This window comes from Myripristis murdjan, chromosome 1 (assembly GCF_902150065.1).
Source record: "Myripristis murdjan chromosome 1, fMyrMur1.1, whole genome shotgun sequence".
Lineage (NCBI taxonomy): Eukaryota > Metazoa > Chordata > Actinopteri > Holocentriformes > Holocentridae > Myripristis > Myripristis murdjan.
The window spans coordinates 23963578-23983183 of NC_043980.1; the positions used below are offsets into that span (position 1 = coordinate 23963578).

At 41.1% G+C, this 19606-nt stretch overlaps 1 protein-coding gene across 10 annotated transcripts in view; it reads left to right on the forward strand.

The window, feature by feature from the left end:
* inpp4b (inositol polyphosphate-4-phosphatase type II B) overlaps window positions 1-19606 on the forward strand; it is a 257269-nt gene that overhangs the window by 133446 nt on the left and 104217 nt on the right. The window contains exon 1 of one of the 10 annotated variants that reach the window (XM_030053539.1): window positions 12117-12211. The exons of the other annotated variants lie outside the window; for them this stretch is intronic. The gene's annotated coding sequence lies outside the window, so the exon portion shown is untranslated. Of the gene's footprint in view, window positions 1-12116; window positions 12212-19606 lie in introns of those variants that run through there. 10 annotated transcript variants of the gene reach the window in all.

Consider the following 19606-nt stretch of genomic DNA (forward strand, 5'->3'; position numbering starts at 1 on the left):
TGATGCTTGCTGCATGGCCATGAATATTTGAGAACGTGCACAGAGCTGAGAGTATGATAAGTGAGGGTGTGGAGCAGTGGAGGTGTGAGAAGCAGCATGACAAAGTTAGATCTCCCTCTTAGGTGTGAGTGATCCACCCTCAAGCCTAAGTTGTCAAAGGATGACAGGTTAGCCTACTTGCAACTCCACTTTGAATGGCTTCCTGAGGCACTAGATTTACCAGCTTTAATTCTGATCATTCAATCTTGAAATATCAGCTTTCACTGCCAAGACATTGCTCCCCAGATTCCCCTTCATTTCAGCAAATCTTTGTACATAATATAATGACCTTTAACAGAGATGACTCAAGTCTGACTAATTAATTGACTGCATCTTGTCTCAAAAACTGTTTAAATGAATGAAGACAGAAACACATTTATTTTGTAGGTTCTAATGTAGGAAGGGCCTACTAATAATTCTCTTCAGATTGTGTACTCGAAATTGATGGAATGCAGATAAAATAATTGACATGGCAGTGCAGTGCACAGTATAATGCCACTCTCACCTGGAGGATAGGAATGGAAGATGTTGTGAGAGACAAAGCACACATGGCCCAAGGATCAAATCTCAGCAGCCAAACATAATCTTCAAAGGTCATCAGAAATCAGAGCAAGGCTCACTTGACTCTGAGTCAGAGAAAGATAAATAGGGAGGGAAGAGGTAAAAGCATATTCAAGAGGCACATATATTGTTTGTGTGTGTTGGGTGAATCACTTTCGTGCTCACTTACTTCCGTGTAGGGGGTTGAAGATATGCAGCTAATGACAGACCTATGTTTTGTCGTCAGTTCAAAGCTATTATGAAGTGTTCTTGTGGTTTAAAGGGATAGGACAGCTGCCTCTGGAAGAGCTCTTCTCTCTAATCACAGACTCATTTATCCTGCCTCTGCTCTCTGCAATCTGGGATGAAAGTGTAATACAGTTTTCAGTTTGCATTCCTATTACTGCCCATGGTGAGGAATTTTGATTGGTTTCTATGATGTGCACTGTAGTGTGATAAACAAAAGACCTCATCTGAGTAAAACAGGAAAATGGAGCGTGTCCGGTCATTTCCATAAAGCCACCATAAAATGTATTCAATCAATCAAATAAAACACAAGCATTTAGGGGTGGGTTGGGGGGTTACTGTAATAGCCATTTCTTCATGGGCCTGCTGTAAGCAGGCTGATGGACACACACGCACACACACACACACACACACACACACACACGCACACGCACACACACACACACTGCACTCATGCTGAAGAGATAGAGCAAGACATCTTCGATTCAGAGGGGCAATGGAGAAAGAAGTGATCAAAGCTCCATCTCCAGCTGCTTGCCACACACACACGCACACACACACATGCACACACACAACGTGAGATGGCAGTTGCATAAAAAGAGTGGGTAGGGCTGAGATATCATTGGATTTTTTTTTTAGTGCCAATACCATTTCCACTAGAACTTTTGTGTTGAAAAATTCACTTCTAACTTCAAATATACTTTTAAGTTCAAAGTTGATACTTTTTAGATACCTTTCTTTGGCAAAAAGGCACATTTAATATGTTATTTTGTAAGTTGTTTTCTGTCAAACATTTACATATACAGCATATATGCAAGCCTTTTCATTGAAGTAGAACTAGTGTGCTTTTCATTAAAATGGAACAAGAAAAAAAAGAAAGAAGGAATCTGACAGCTTCATAAGAATCTAGTTTGTAAGTATATTTTTTATCTGTGACCCGCAACTCTATAGCTTGCTTTGTCGGTTGGTTGGTCAGTCAGTCCTCAAAAATTTTCTCACCCTTTGGCAGCCACAGTTTTCGCCCGGGGAGGCTGAAATTTGGCATGGAGGTCAAGTGTGTTTGTTTATAAGCTAATGAAGGTGTATGTTTTGTGTTCATCTCAGCTGGCTAAAACAGAGTGTGGCAATGGTAATGGCCTATCACAAACAGGCACATAACTTCTAAATGGATTCATAGAAATGCACAAGATTTTGTGGAAAGTTGGTCATGAGCCAAAGGATAGCTGATTAACTGTTCATGCCAGTTGGCAAAAAGGGGGTGTGACAGTGGGAGAGGCCTATAACAAAAAGGTGCATAACTTATAAATGGAGTCATGTAACTTGGCCAAACCTTGTAGAAAGACACATACACACGCACGCACGCACGCACGCACGCACGCACGCACGCACGCACGCACGCACGCACGCACACATGCACGCATCCACAGCCACTGATGAAGAGTCTGTTGTAGACGGTTGTGGGAGGCATCACTGGACTAAACAGGGTTAATTTTGCATCTGTTACATTTTACCCTGCTCCCTACACTGTCCGATCCCTTTTGAACTGTTTGTCATAGACACATCATTGGACACAGCAGAGGTTCCTTTTTCAGTTGTATGGGTTAGCCCTGTCATCTTGCTCTGTTGGTCCATCAGTTTTTTAGCTCATCGATTCATTCATTGGTCCACAAAGCTGTTCCCACCCAACAGTAACTGCAGCTTTCTACTTATGAGGCTAAAATTTGCCATGGAGTTCATGTGTTTGTGAATTTGTGTGTGTGAGTGCATCCACATGTGGAAGAATATGCATATGTTGTCGTAGCTATTGTGAATTCACGCCTGTTTTGTTTAATGCTAAAGTCAATCCGGTGCTGATCATATGTTGTTTTTTTTAATACCCAGCCTTACATGCTGCAGTTTTGAAAACCATTTTGACATTCAGTTGATATTTTGTATTATTATGCTAGCTCTCTAAAGTACTTTTTAAAGGTCTGGGATGTGATAAATCAGATGTGATGATTACCTTTTTGATGTGTCTGCCTGTTTTTTTTTTTTTTTGTTGTTTGTTTTTTAATCTATCACTGTTACCTCTATTTATGTTAAATGAACAGTTTGACTTTCATGAAATATAAGCTGATTAACACTGGCTGGTGTGTCTATCAATCATTAAAATTGGTATGGTAACTTCTAACTGTTACTATTACACTGGCTAGTGTCAGGAAATCACATTGATAGCACGTTCATGTCTGACTTATGTTTATACATTGATCACAGTAACGTGCTTAGCTAATGCAACCATAACCTCATTCACATCTGTCCACTTGTGGTAAACAAATCAGAGACAGAGAGAGACAACTGACTGAGCTTAATTGGCTCTCCAAAAGACGGAAAAGAATGTGACCTCTATGAGTTTGCATCATTTGGTCTGCATTTTTAATTTTCTAGTTATGGAACAATTTCATAATTTGCGGCGTGGTTGGCAAACCTACTGATCAATTCTACAAGCAAAGCAATACATTCTAACAAGAGATTACTTACAAAATGAAGGTACCTCTATCCAGCTGGGAGCCGGCTTCCTGGAAGTTGGCGATTTTAACTTATTGAATGTGACTAGTAGAAACAATTTTACTGGTGGTTAGGACTTATGTATATATGTTATGTGTATTTGTCCCCCTCAGAAGCCCACCCTGTAAAAACCTGATGTTTAGACTGAAGGGAAAGTTAGCTGAACTCTGCCAGGGCTGACTGATTTTTGCACTGGAACATATTTCAACATATCTTCAGGTTCAGCTGTGAATGCAACTATTTATTAAATTAACCCATTGCTAAAGAAACTGCAGATTTCAGTTTCCCATATCGTTAAGACATATAGACAAATGGCACATTGTTGGGATTCTTGCAGATTCCCTTAATTCTGCTGTCTACCTGATTTGAGGACTCTTTGACTGGCAGATATTAGTCACATCTCTGGAGGCAGTTTGAGCAGTCACTGTTCCATGGTGAATTGTCGCTCCAATTATGAACTGCTGAAGTATGGAGAATCCCAGCTCCAGTTAATCCTGCCCTGTCAATAATCATGATGTGCAAAAGGCGGTGATTTGACACATTTTTGGCATAGCCAGATGCTTTTAGGTGGATGAGTGTCAGAGTGGTGGGAATTTTCTATAAGACCGTGAGTTTACAGTTGCCAGAGAGAACGATGGGAGAGAGAAATGGGAGCAGACAGACAGACAGAAGAAAGTGTGAGAGAGAAAGATAGAGAACACACACACACACACACACAGAAACAGAAACACACGTTTACAAGAACCAATCTCAGAGATATCCAAGAAAGGTCTTGCTAGTGATTGGGTGGACAGCTGAGCAGTGATAACCTATGAGAGCAACAGTTCACAGATAAGGACTGTCTGTTGTCTGATGGCCACTTTGCTCCCTTCACCATCATTGTGCCAGTGTCAGTCAGTGTCACAACTGCTGAAAAGTACAAATTCAAAAGTGTGGCAGTATAGCTATTTAAGTTGGCAATACTAAAATTAGTAACAAACTTTTCTTTCTCTCCCACCTGCTCGCTTGCTCGCAACATTGCCAGGCACAATGCTGAAGACAATGTACTGAAACTGCTTGTTTGGCACTGACAAGTATAAAGCCATATTCCTCTATTTTAATAGTCAGCCTTTTACTGCAGTTGATGCATGTTGTGTGAGTGTGAGTTTATGTGTTACACAAATTTAAAGAAAAGTGCAGCTATAGTCTATAGGGTGTACACGAATCATTGTACTGCTATGTTGTGTTAAAGGCTGCCTCATCTTTGTTGGGAAAAAGTGTTGTGTTTTTGATGATCATGATCTGATATACACAGAAGTAGCACTTTTGCCACAGTCACTCTCTGCCCATTCCAACCAGCCATAAATTATACTCACTTATGTGCATTTAATATTGTGTCCGAGCCAGGCAAGCAACAAAGAATTCATTTGATGGATTGCACAATTACACTGCTGTGAACTTTCATTTACCCCTTCAAACCCAAAGCACCTCTTTTTTTATCCACCCTCTACCCATCATGCATTAGATTATGTCTTCAGAAAATCTTTCAGCGTATTTGCTGTTAACATTTTTTTTCACACTTATATAGCCTTGCTAATTATTCACTTGATTATTGAATGTCTGTTTTCCTTTTCAATATTGCTCTCATTACCGTGACCAATGGCCTCACCAATCCCTTCTCCATTATGAGTGATAGTGAGACAATAAGACAACAGGCAAGATAGGGGAAAATAAGCTATTTGCTATTTATGGCTTGCACATCCATAATAATTGGCAGAAGCTTTCACTTCCTCACTCACTGAAAAACAAACATGCAGACAAACAATCTGGTTGAGATATTTTTTTTTTTCTAGTGTTTAAGTTATAAATTTTATACCAAAGAGAAGATTTAGAATTTAGTTTCAAGTGCTCAAGCTATAATAAAGCAGATAGAGAGCCCTTAGCTTGATATACTGTATCTTTGTTACGTAGGAAAAATATATGAAAAATAAACCTGCATCAGAAGGATGTTGTCTGTTTTGGTTGTGGATAGAGCCTGCAAATCAAGCTCACCATTAAAGAAACTGTGACAGCTTTTCAAATTATGGATTCAGAATGTATGCTTTATGGCAAGCCTCCAAAACCTGAATGGGATTTGCCTTTCATAAGATAGATAAATTTGACATAGTAATGAATTAAAGTGCTTCTTCAACATGAAGTACAGATGGGGAGTGATTGCCCTCAAAGCTTTGAAAGTTCTCCTCCGTCTGCCTTTTCTTATTAAAAAGAAAATCCTGTTAACTTTAGCACACTCGTAAAAGTGTTGGAGCCAGACAGTTGACAATTGAGGGGGAATAAATGGTCCCCGACCCTGGAGAATAGAAAGTTTAAACACTCTTAAGGCATTTTTATTGACATCTAAGCACTCGCTCTGCCATGTCAGGTTAACACTAGATGTCCCACATGGCATGTGAAAACCCCATGGACAGCCTGTTAACAATGTAACATATCACGCTAGAGTGATGTGTTGGAAAGCATTTGAGGCTTTTATCAAAGGGCTGTCTCAGCTTCTGAGACACTTTCTCACAGTAATGATATCATTTTTATTGGCTGACAATATTTCATGCTTGTGTTTACTGTATTAGGAAGGCAACAGATAATTGTATTGTTTTTCCACATTGTTTCCCCACTGTGTTGACATGCACTTCAATAAAGTGACTCACTCTGCCAGTGAATATTTACAGTTGGTGGAAATTAAGTACACTCTAGGTTTTGCTGGGTGGGTGTATGCAGTCACTCGTGAAAATAGTTGTTGGAATAGTGCATGCTCATTAAAATCAACCAACTACATCTAAGAAGCAAACCTAATTACTTAAAAAAAAAAAAAACTGTTGAGCACGCACAGATGTGTGTTTCTGCTGTCATATGGAGACAACCTTTTTTCCAAAGTAAACGGAAAACTTAGCACAAGTGAAGTGCAAACATTCATTGTCAGTAGGATTAGGATTGATATCCTCTTGAATGCAGATATACAGTACAGGCCAAAAGTTTGGACACACCTTCTCATTCAATGCGTTTTCTTTATTTTCATGACTATTTACATTGTAGATTCTCACTGAAAGAATCAAAACTATGAATGAACACATGTGGAGTTATGTACTTAACAAAAAAAGGTGAAATAACTGAAAACATGTTTTATATTCTAGTTTCTTCAAAATAGCCACCCTTTGCTCTGATTACTGCTTTGCACACTCTTGGCATTCTCTCGATGAGCTTCAAGAGGTAGTCACCTGAAATGGTTTTCCAACAGTCTTGAAGGAGTTCCCAGAGGTGTTTAGCACTTGTTGGCCCCTTTGCCTTCACTCTGCGGTCCAGCTCACCCCAAACCATCTGGATTGGGTTCAGGTCCGGTGACTGTGGAGGCCAGGTTTGGGGTCATTGTCCTGTTGAAAAATAAATGATCGTCCAACTAAATGCAAACCGGATGGGATGGCATGTCGCTGCAGGGTGCTGTGGTAGCCATGCTGGTTCAGTGTGCCTTCAATTTTGAATAAATCCCCAACAGTGTCACCAGCAAAACACCCCCACACCATCACACCTCCTCCTCCATGCTTCACAGTGGGAACCAGGCATGTGGAATCCATCCGTTCACCTTTTCTGCGTCTCACAAAGACACGGCGGTTGGAACCAAAGATCTCAAATTTGGACTCATCAGACCAAAGCACAGATTCCCACTGGTCTAATGTCCATTCCTTGTGTTTCTTGGCCCAAACAAATCTCTTCTGCTTGTTGCCTCTCCTTAGCAGTGGTTTCCTAGCAGCTATTTGAACATGAAGGCCTGATTGGCGCAGTCTCCTCTTAACAGTTGTTCTAGAGATGGGTCTGCTGCTAGAACTCTGTGTGGCATTTATCTGGTCTCTGATCTGAGCTGCTGTTAACTTGAGATTTCTGAGGCTGGTGACTCGGATGAACTTGTCCTCAGAAGCAGAGGTGACTCTTGGTCTTCCTTTCCTGGGTCGGTCCTCATGTGTGCCAGTTTCTTCTTCTCATTGAATGAGAAGGTGTGTCCAAACTTTTGGCCTGTACTGTACCTCATAATAAAGGGTATGGCTACAGTACTTTTGTTTTCATACTCGTGACCAACTAAAATGACAAATATTCAAAAACAAATTGGCAAGCATAGGAAAACAGCTTACGCATAGTGTGTGTCTTTTGGAGCATATCTGGTTAAGACCACTACATAAAACATTTGATGGAAATATTGTGAGATTTAAATTTATTACACCCTAGGTGGAGTGCCACTCTGAGATACTGAGCAATACAGATTTCACATAATGTCTGGCTAGACGATTCTGTATCTCTACCTGTTTAAAATATTTGAGGGAAAACAGTTCTTTAAAAAAAACACCATATGTGGCTAAAAGTCACATTCCAAGATTATGAATACATGTGTAAGAATCAGTTTTTGTATATATAACCTTGCACTGTAATTCCAAGCTTACAATAGTCACTGTATTGGACTTATATCTCAGATAATCTACAAACTACTGTCAGTGCAACTTAAAGGCTCTGTGCTTTATGAAGTAGTTTCTAACCATTTGATGCCGAAGAGCACCTCTGCAGGAACCTTGTCTTTGTCATAACCTCTCTCAACCCCTTCCCTTTATAATCCTACTCCAATCACCTCAAGGTGGGATTTGTCTGGATCAATTTCATAATGCATTATTCATTTTAGAATTTAATCAAATATCTGCTTCACCAATCAACCCGACCAATGCCTTTCCTAAAAACCACCCCTCCTCCCCACCCATCATATCAGTGATTGTTACAGTGTCACCTGCAATAGCAGATTATCAGCCAAATGAATTACTGGGTCACAGGTGAATTAGACGCTTGGCTGACTGTAATCTTTTTTTTTCCCTGGGAAAAGTAGCTTAGTGTAAGTTAGATTTTTTTTTTTTTTTTTTTTTTTTTTTTTTGGAGAGGAAAGTGCTTGAGAAAATCCCCTTTCTGCCTGGCTTCCCGCGGGTTTCTGCAGTGTAATGGTTTCCTTTGAGAGAGACGCTGGTGGAAAGTGCTGATGCTTGTTGGCAATGTGTGTGAAGGCTGCTATTTTCCATGGCTAACCGAGCCACTGATGAGCTTGCCAGCCGGGGTCCTCTACAGTGTGTGAGTTGCTGTGTGTCTGCACATACATGTGTAAACCTCTGGGCAAGCAGTATTTATGATTTTGAGTGTGTATGTACATTTAAATCCCCATTATGCAGTCAGTAGAGACTTGTGAAACACCATTTTGTGGTATAGTAATCAGGCTATCATTTTTACATTTTTTATTACTTTTTTAAGTAAACCAACCAAGCAGTTTATAACATTGTCACTACCTGTAACATTGTCTATAACATTGTCAGTACCACAGCATCTGTGAATATCAGCCTTATTGCATATACAGTATATCACCACTTGTAAAGCAATGCTGCTGTTTAAGTTTGCCGATTGTGGTAATGACACATTTACTTTTGTTATCTCCCCCTCTCCTTACCCTGGAGAAGCCAATGAGTGTGAGGCAGAAAGGTTCTTGTTGCTGCTTTGTAGTTCTGTTCTGTTAGAGCAGATGGAATTATATGATAATCAGAAATCAGCCAACATCATTTCCCCTCTGTAAACCCAAAGAGGGTGGGAAGCCATTAAACATCTCAAAGAGTCATTTTTTTCTCCCCGGGAAATACAAATATATTTGTTTTGATGTTATCTCTCGCTTTTTTTTTTTTTTTTTTTTTTGAAGAAAAAGAAGAATCTTATGCACTATTCATGAGTGTACACAACAAGAAAACACTCTTTTCTGAACGTTTTCATCTCCTATCTCACAGACACCAAGGACAAATTCTACTTTCACATAAGTATTATATTTAGCTCAAAAGGATCTTTTGTTGGTGTTGTTCCACATTGACTGGCAAATATGTCGTTTAGGCTGCTAATATGGCTGTAGAATGCTGAGGAATAAAAATAGCTGGCGGCCAGGGCACCTCACTGACTCTATCCCACATCTTGTTTACTAAGTCAAGGTAGTGCAAGATGTCTAAATTCGCAGATACTGTATGGAGTTAGCATTACAGTATGCGTGTGAGGAAGGGGCAACAGACCTTGTTCTGAAACTCCTACACAACGAGAGCGAGCATGCAGCCAGAGCTATTAAGTTTGCAGCTCACCTCTTGCACCACTCTGACACATAAACACACATGTGCATGCGCTATAGTGTGTCTCAGAGTCGTTGAGTTTTCCAGTCTGTTGATTGTTGTCATGCTCTGCAGGCACATTTTCAGCAAGCCTCACAGTGACCACAGTAATGATACCATTAACAGATAACTCTAAGCCACATGCAGCTCTCACACAAAGTACATCTCTCTCTCTCTGTCTCTCTTTCTCTCTGTCATTCTCTCAAACACACACACACACACACACACACATACACTAAACGCATATGCATAAATATCACTCTGGACTCTCTAAGCAATACTGCAATTACCAAAAGTGTTAGACTAATATGAGAGTAGTAGTGTAGTATAATGTATAAAATGTAGAGCAGAGATACTAGGAGTCAGCTAGAGTACTGTAGTAGTGTCCACACACCCACCTACAGTCTGTCAAACTGTTGTTGACCCCCCCCCCCCCCCCCCAAGCCCCACCCCGCCCCCCCACCCACCCACACACACACACACACACACACACACATATACTCCATCTCCATGAAAAACCCTGCAAGAAATGTATCAATTCGTTGCTTGCCCTGAATCTTAAGATTTGCAGCAGATTCCATAACCCACGCAATAATGTATTAATCTTGCACAATTGGGGATAAATGCTCTTTGGTATGTGTATTTCAGCCTCAGGGCACAGCTCATTTGGCTGCAACATCAGTATTCCCCTTAGCATTGAATGTGCCTCATGTTTGGCTGTGCCTAACTGTGGAGTCATTGATGAGCAGACTCTGTAGATCTTATAGGGCATCAATCCCTGCCTGTCTGCCTGTCTAGGCTGTTAACCACCTCTGGGCTGCACCATTGATCTCCGTAATTGTCTCCCACTCTTCAAAGGGAGTTGAGAGTTGGTTTGATCCGAGCTGTTTACTTTCACAGCCACTATAGCCCTACTCTCTGAAGAAGAGAGCTATCAACCACTTCAGGCATGAGCTAGCATAGTGCTATAACCTGTGTATTTGTGTGTGTGTGTGTGTGTGTGTGTGTGCGTGTGTGTGTGTGTGTGTGTGTGTGTGTGTATGTGAGAGAGAGAGAGAGAGAGAGAGAGAGAGAGAGAGCGTATGAGAGGGAGCGAGTGAGAGAGAGAGAGAGAAAGAGAGAAAGACAAAGAGAGAGATAATCACCTAGCATAGCCTGTAGCCTTTTAAGCCTGGGGGTGAGCTAGCAGCTTCTTGCTGTTACATAAGGACAGGGAATTGCAACCTGCAAATTCCCTGTTATCTATACATGGATTTTTGAGTGAATTGCAGCACAGAACCTTGTATATCTACTGTTTATACATTTACAGACCTAATTCAATTCTGTTGTGTCCTTCTAACATGTTCCTGATCTGCACAGCAAAAGGACATGATTCATAGCATTGATACAACCTAGTGAAGAGACAAACAGGATGTAGAGCTTAGCGACATGTTGGGTACGTGATATATAATGATAGTGCATCACTTCTCCACTGTGCATGCTACCGTCTTCCACTGCTGCATTTCAGTGGGTGTCAACTTTGAACTAGTCAGAAAAGGGGAAGCTGCTAACCACAGCGTGTGGTGGGTCTGCTTTGCAGCAGCTCATAACAAATGGCTGATAATAAACACTCACATAAGTGTATGATCAAACGGATCGACCCTATCTGCTGTCTGGGACGAGACAGTTTATAGAGAAGCCACTCTATCAGGACAGCTTCAAGTTTGCCATGCAGTCATTTATGTAGTACTCAAGTCAATAGGGTAGATTTGAATAGGGCTGTACAGTCTTTGGACCTGCTACCAACTCATGTTTACAGACTGTGAGTGAAGGGAGCCTTGATTTTTATTACCTAGTCTGCAGTGGGGTTAGCCATTAAAGTTTATGGACCGAAGCCGAGTGTGTGGGGGGAGACATTGGGATTGTGCTCCCAGTGTACCAAGGGCAGGCAGCATTTGCCACAAGTTGAGAGCCTCTTTTTCTTTTAGCTTGTTCTGTGAGACAAGCAAACATCGATATGAGTGTTCTTTTTTATTTTAATGTCATGCCAGTTCAACTTTATGCTCAGAGTCCTGTGGTGTTTGTGGTGTGTGTGGTGTATTTGAGAGTCTCTGCAGGCTTCTCTTGCATGCAGAAAACCTTGATAGTCTGAAAGTTGGCCATGCACCAAGTGGACATACTGTAGCTTCTTCTTGATGAGGTAAGAACAAGTAGGGACAGAGGGAGGGAGATACGAAAAGTTTACTAATAGAGTGTTGGGAAGGGCCTTATGGTTGGGGCAAGTATGAACAAGCTGAAGAATGTGTGTTTGTGTGTGTGTGTGTGTGTGTGTGTGTGTGTGTGTGTGTGTGTGTGTGTGTAGGTTGAGTGTAAATGTGAGCGTGTACCAACGTTTCTGTGTGTTCCACTGTGTTTTTTTCACTCTGCCTGAAGAGAGCCCCAGCCTTCCTTTAAAACATATTCAACTTTTACAAAGAATGACCCATCATCTTGCACCGTAAACTGTCTTGCAAGAAAGAGGGATATTAACTTGTCCACATTTATTGAACTGCGCTCTGCAGCCTTTTTCATATACACAGCTCTATAGATCTCTCCAAATTTAACTGCAGAGGAAGGAATCCTGAAAGGAGTTTCCCCGGGGGAAACCACTGCCTCTGAGCAGTCTGTTTTCTGTGAGTATTTAGCTTTCTGACTGAAAAGTCCAGTCTCATCTGACTACTAACAAATGCTCTGGGTTTGGCAAGGCAAGGCAGCTTTTTTATGTAGCACATTTCATACACAGAGGCAATTCAACTTGCTTTACAAAATAATCAAAATAAATTAATTAACAAATAAAGTAGAAGTATATAGATTTTACCAAGTGCAAAAGTACAGCAACAGAATTAAAAGAGGCAGTCCAGCAAAAGTTTCATTATATGATAGAATAGGCAGTGCAGAAAATAAATGTTTTAAGTTTAGATTTAAAAGTAGTCAGTTTGTTGGCTTATTTGATATAATTTAGGTTAGGTAGAAGCCATCTTTTCTCGAATGCTATGGTTTTAGCCCACATGAAGTATATCATTTCATTTGAATGTTATTTGAAAAGCAGAAGATTTCACCATACAGAACATGTTCCTTTCCTGTATGCAAAACATTTTCAGTTAACAGTGACAGCCACCTACATGACTCACAGAAAGGTTGATCTGCATTTTTTTCCATCCCTTTAATGGACAGTTTCTGGATTATGTGATGATTTTATGAATTGTCTGTTTTACCAGAGAAAAACTGTATTATTATCTGATTGAAAAAACAGATTTCATAGTACTAGAAAATGTCCTGCTCTGCAGAAATACGGTGGTAAAAATAACAGTCTTGGTAGATTGGCGAATGCGTTCAATGTAAAATTTGTAGCAACAAAAATAGGATGACTTGATATTGACTGCAACATTGTCAAAGAGAGCATAATACTGTAGGCTAGGATAATGAAGGGGTTTATTTGTCATTGTATATTTCTGGCACAACACGGTGTATCCCCCAAACAGCCAAGGCTGCTGTGGATAATTAAACTACCAAATGAATTTACTATTGACAAACCATAGCTTCAGTTGTCACATCACTCAAGTATTAAATTTGATTTATCTTTACCTCTTCATGCACATTAATTTATCCCTGGTCATTGTTCCTAGTCCACTTTATATTGTATTTAACAAATAATCTATTTTATGGATTATTCGTAATCCCTGTATGTGTTCTGATGGCAATTTGCATGTGTCTGATTCAAATGTGAGATAATATTATCACTGAAGTATGTGAGCTTAGATTTAACTCCTGGAAGGCTATGCCAATTAAGAGCCCACTTCCATGATTTTACACTCAACAACCTTACTGCAGTTGAAAAAGATGAAAGTTTTGCTTTCTTTTATCAAAACCAGACCCAGAAGGCATTCATCTCTCCTTTATCAGTGCTATGCTTGCACCATGAGCTCTCTGTTTTACAATAGGTACACTGGCTGTCTTTGATAAATTTCAAGCATTACTTTCACAACACAGACAAAAATAGCATAAGTGGTTAATAAGGCATGTATGGCAAAAGCAATGCAATAATGAATACATCAAAGTGTTTTGTGACTAAATTCACATCAGAATTATTAAGGTCAAATAAGTCTTGCTGGACCAGCATACCAGAGTAAAACATAGCAGCATCTGGAGACTGTCATGCTTTTCCTCTACAGGTCAGACTTGGACAAATGAAGGCTTTTACCTGCTCCAACAGAGCGCTATTTCCTAACTTAAAGACATGATGCAACATGCTTAGTCTTCCCAAAAGTGAGGAATAATATTATGCCTGCCTCGATGTCCTTTACATGTCAGCTGTGGGTGATATAATGATGAATTTGGCAAACGAGTGGGACTCAAAGCCCAAATGTGTGTTCCTGTTGACCTTTTTTTTTTTTCTTTACAAATCAAGAGCAGGGGAATGAGGTTGAGGTAGAGAGCCTTGAGAAGATTTAAGTCAGGGAAGAATGAGAGCACAATTTAGAAGTTAGACTGCTAAGAGGGAGAACATCAGCTCACCCAGGCAAAACAGACCCAGAGCATTTTTCTATGCTATGCGTATGTGGGTTTGTGGATAGCAGTTTGTTCAAGATCCCTTATTGCCATCTGTAGGAAATAAACTTACATTGCCAGCAGCATTAGGTCTATGATCTGTGCATGGTCAAATACTCTGCTTGCAGCTTTCATACAGACACAACTGACATACAAGCAAGACTTACAAACAAGCACAACTTTCATGCAAATTCATGTAGTGTCCATAAATAATGCCTGTGTGTGTGTGTGTGTGTGTGTGTGTGTGTGTGTGGTAGTGATAGTGTTCAACCAGCTATGAGCCCTGGTTAAGAACTGCTATAGAGCATGGAATAAAAGAGTACTTAGGCTTTTCTCTCTTACAGCCAGGCACCCCAAAACCCCATAATGCCGATCCCTGGCAGTCTTAGTGTGCTTAGCGTGCTTTTCAGGAACTCAATGTTTAGAGATTTTAAAGTATGTCAAACATTTCCAACATTTCCAACTTCAGCCTCAAGCCTTTCAAAATGTATGTATTTCAGGATGCATACTTATTATATATTTTGAGCCAGATTTGGTTCAGGGTTTACATGTATGTTGTTATTCTATGTGTATTATTCTCAGCCTGTTTTCCTGTAAAATTCAGAATAACATCTTATTGTAAACAGGAATCTAGACAAGGGCATGAAAAAGGGCATGAAACGCATCAACAATTACCAATAAAAAAAAAATTGAACTAACCAAGTAAAAATATACAAACAGATTTGGCAACAGCACAGATACCCATGAAGAGCAGCAGTCAGGGTAAACAGTTTATTGGCAGGGTGCGAAGCATCTTGGATCATCTTTTTGCAGGGCAAATATCTTTTACCAGCCTCAGCCTGGCACCCGGGTCATCAAATCACATGTTAATGAAGGCAGGAATAACAGTTTAATCCAACGCCTCAACTCACTCTCGCCAAATCCACTGCCACCCGACCCTCCGGTACACAGAAGGTTGTCTGCTGATCACCATGTCCTCCAGTGCTCATTGTATGCTTAAATTAGTGCGACTACAAGTGTGTATGTGTTTGTGTATGCGTGTGTGTATACATCTTTGTATCTGTGGCTTTGCACAAGCATGCATGAAAGCATGTCATATGTTTCTTCATTGTGCTCCAGGGTGGGGTAATGTGTGTATGTGTGTAGAAATGTTAATGTGCGTGTCTCATTGTGTTTGCTTGTGTACCTGCTAGGGGTGATAAGGGCCAGTGTAGACTGCGCCCTTTGTTCTGCGAGATTTACTCATTCCCCTGTGTGAACATGGGTAAATTAAAACCCATTAAATCCAAGGTTCAAGCCCAGGTAGGTAAAACCTAAGCTCAGTGTCACTGGTATTGCTGTGTGGGTTTGTGTGCTATTTTGTTGGTGTCTCAACATGGATTTTTTGGTGGCATCTGCTGTGACTTAGTTAATCACTGTGATGTCTGTGTCTCTGTGCATGTGTGTCCAAAACATTGATGCCTCAGCAAGCGTGTTGTGTGACCCATAGGTGTCTCAGTCTGTATCTAAGTTGAGAGTTTCTCTCTCTCATACTCAGATATACATATACGCATATGTGTTGTACCATGTGGCCAGAATTCACATGAATTCAACCAGCCATAATAACTGTTTCTTTCCTGTTGGCAATCTGAGTCAGAGGCTGCAGACGAGGTGTGACTTGTGCACCCAACTCTCTCTCTCTCTCTCTTTCTCTTTCTCTCTCTCTCTCTCTCTCTCTCTCCCTCTCTCTCTCTCTCCTTTTCTCTCTCCCTCAGTATCCCTCTCCCCTTTTCTGTTTCTATCTTAGGTTCCTAACCATTTTTTGTCTGTCTTCCTTTCTTTCTTTCAGTCTCTTCCTCTCCTGTGTTGTTCTACCTCACATCCCCCTCCTCTCTCTTCCCCACTCTGCCTCTACTGCTTGTATTTGTCTACTCCCTCCCTCCTCTCCCCTGGCTCCCTCCTCCTTTCTCTCTCACTGGTCTCGCTTACCGTAAAGCCAGCCACAGCAGCAACAGCAGCAGCGCCAGTAGCTCACTCTAGCCAGCTCTCAGCCTCAACGGAGGCTGCAGTGTGTTTGTTTTTGTGTGTGTGTTCCGTACATGTCCGTGTTGTACATGTGTGTTTACAGTGTATATGTGAGTGTGACTGGTATTTTTCAGAATGAATATAACGTTTACATGGAGATACTCTGACTGAAGACTGGAGGAAGATATGAAGAAAGACTGTTCTGGAGCTCTTTAAGAGGAAAAGGCATAACATCTCTCTATTTCCTCTATCTCTCCTCTCTCTCTCTCTCTCTCTCTCTCTCTCTCTCTCTCTCTCTCTCTCTCTCTCTCTCTCTCTCTCTCTCTCCCCCCCTCTCTCTTTCACTCTCCCTCTTACTTTGTCTCTCCTCTTCGTCTTTCTTTTTATTTTCTCTCTTAGTCTCTTTCTGTCTCTCTCTCCTTATTTCTGTTGCTCCTCTCTTACTCTTGCTGGCTAAGCCTGCTGCTGCTAGGATTGTGTGCACCACTGTAAGTGGACTTCCTTGTGAGTGTGTGTGTGTGTGCGTGTGTGTGTGTTTTAACTTACTGTATGCATAATTTAATATGTGTATGAGTGCATGCATTTCCGTGTACGCATAAATGGCATCTCATGACATCTCTCATGACTTAATTAGGCCAATTTGTAAAGCCCTAATTGTAGTGCAAGAGCGGTGCATTCATGTAGACACTACTGACCTCCCCGGTGTAAATCTGTTCATATTCATAAATGTTTGGCAGATGCATAATATGCGCAGGGTACCAAAAATGTCACGGCTGCCATTTATATAAAATGCCATTTGTCAGTGTAGCATGTGAATGAGTGTCCTCTCCTCCAGGTGTTCTCTGCAGTCTGTGTGTGTGTGTGTGTGTGTGTGTATGAGAGTGAGTGAGGGATAGAGATAAGGAGAAAGAGAGAGAGAGTTAGTGCATGGCTATGTGTGCGTGTGTCACTCTGTCACCCTGGGCATGGAGAAAATCAATAGATCTACAGCTTGAGTTGGACCATTTTCCCCTGCCAAGTGATGAGCAGACACTCTGGCCTTCAAAGCTCTGTAGACAACTGCTTGAGATGGCCTGCAGTTGTGTGTCAGCCCTATATGCTTCTGTGCACAGTTTACATTTGTTCACTTCGTCTATGTGATAGATCCTCTGTATGTGTGTGTGTGTGTGTGCACTTGCGTATATGCTCATGTGTCTGTTTGTATGCATTTAGTGTATGAAATACATTGAAATGTGTCACTTTGCAAAGCATCTGTCACTTATTTAAAAGCTGGTGAATGAGAGCATAGATCAAAAGTTTCAGTTTTAGCTCTCAGCAAAGGTACAGGTGATGGGACAGACAAGGGAATGAGCAAGAGCAAGAAAAGATGGATAGAAAAAAGAGAGAGCCAGAGCATGTGAGAGGGAACAGAGCGAGACCATCATAATCAATCCTCCATGATCCTGGAAGAGCATCATTTGTCTCCTTCTTTTCTCACTCCACTCCTCTTCTTGCTCCCATCTTTCTCTCATTTTCTACGGTGCAGCCACTTTGATCTTGCGCAAGAAGTCGGTCTCCAGAGCTTCATTACTTTTAAAGCCTTTGTCGTGAGGGGCCATAAAAAGATGCTAAGGAATGGATTTCCAAGACCATTTACCAGACGCTCTGTATTGGTGTGCAAGTAATGGCTACATAGGGATATAATGGTTCTCCATGGCGTGTAATGGCCTTCTGTGCCTTCTGCTTCGAGCTGTCAGGGCATATGGGGATTGGCCATGATATGTCAGTGTTGAAGGAAGTGACTTCAGGCATATTAAATGATGCATATTGGAGACCTTGGGTTGCTTTAAATCAGGTGGACATGCACAAATATGCATCTGCATACACGTTGCATATCCACATAATAGACAATGATGCTTGGGATTGCATGTCTCTCTCTGTTAGCTTGATTGACCTCAGTCTGAATCACGAGACCTTCAACTCTATTGCCGTAGTATGCTATTTTTTTGTTTTTATTTTCATTTAGCATTGCTGACTGACCTTGTAGCTTGGTCTCTTCCTCTTTCTCTTGCTGTGTGCACGCATGCGTGTGTGTCTGTGCCTGTCTGTGAGAGGGCAAGCGTCTGTGTTTTGGGCAGTGTTTTGCCGTAAGCATATGGGAATTCATATGGGGTAGCAGGAAAAGGCTTGGGGAGGAAATGATTGAGAGAAAAGGTCAGCAGACAGGATGCCCTTTTTTATCTGATACAGGAAAATGCTGAGGGAGAGTGAAAGAAAAGAAAGAAAGAAAGGAAGAAAGACCAGCATGGCCAAAGTAGTAAAATTATAACCAAATAGCTGAACAATCAAGAGGAAGAAGAAAGGTAAAGGGAAAGATCACTTTATTATCTCAGAGAAAGAAGGTAGGTGTATGCAAAATATTTTCAACCACAGTCAATATGTTACCTAATTAAGCCAAAAATGGATCCCAGGAGTGATTCTTGAAAATGTCGCTGTAATAGGGAATACAACAGTTATGTGACCTGGGCATTGCCGTGCCTCTGGGTGCTAACTCTGATTTGTCATGCTCACTTAAACCACACTCGTCTTCAGCCTTGATGTTTGTCACATGATCCCAGCAGTTTGACCCTGTCACTTGGTCCTGTGTCATGCATGTACAGCATGCCAAGCAGACTACATTCTTGATTACAATTACAAGTGTAGAATGCATGGAGTATTACACTGTGGTATACCTCTAGCATTGGCGCTTAATAGCGAGTTAACATTCACGACAGACCAGAAAACAATCCTATTTTCATTTTCAAAAGGATATTTTGAAAGATAAACCCTTTGAAAGATACCTAAAGGATAAGAAGGGAGCAAGGCACACATTATCTTGTTTCGTACCGTTGTTCTAGTGTTTTAAGAGCCATCAGCAACACTATTCTGAAAGCCTTGGGAAGAAAAAACAAAACAAAACAAAACAAAAAAAAACTTAAGTTCCACAGATGAAAGGGCTGGAAATGATAGTATCTCAATACCATGTTATCTGCTAAAAATCTTGTGAACAGGCTGCAATTACTTAAACAAATTAAGATTTTTTTCCCTTGTGAGGTAAAATATGTAGAGGGGCCTTTGTACTTGCAGTTAATTGCATACTTTGTGTTGTTAATTACACACTGTGTTTTAGCTTTGTTCAGAGTAGCCTGTGTCCTTGGCACGGTCTTAGCTCTCCCCTCCTGCAGCAAAGGCTAGCGTGTTTATGATGCTAGCTGCAGGTGGAGGACTTGTGTGTGTGTGTGTGTGTGTGTGTGTGTGTGTGTGTGTGTGTGTGTGTGTGTGTGTGTGTGTCCGTGTGTGCGTGCGTGTGTTGCCTGTGTGTGTGTGTGTGTGTGTGTGTGTGTGTGTGTGTGTGTGTTGGGAGGCGGGGTGAGGAGTGCGTAGGGGCGATTGGGGACTGTGCATACGTTTGGGCATGCCTGTGAGCATATGTGTGCGTGTGTGTGTGTTTTGTGAAC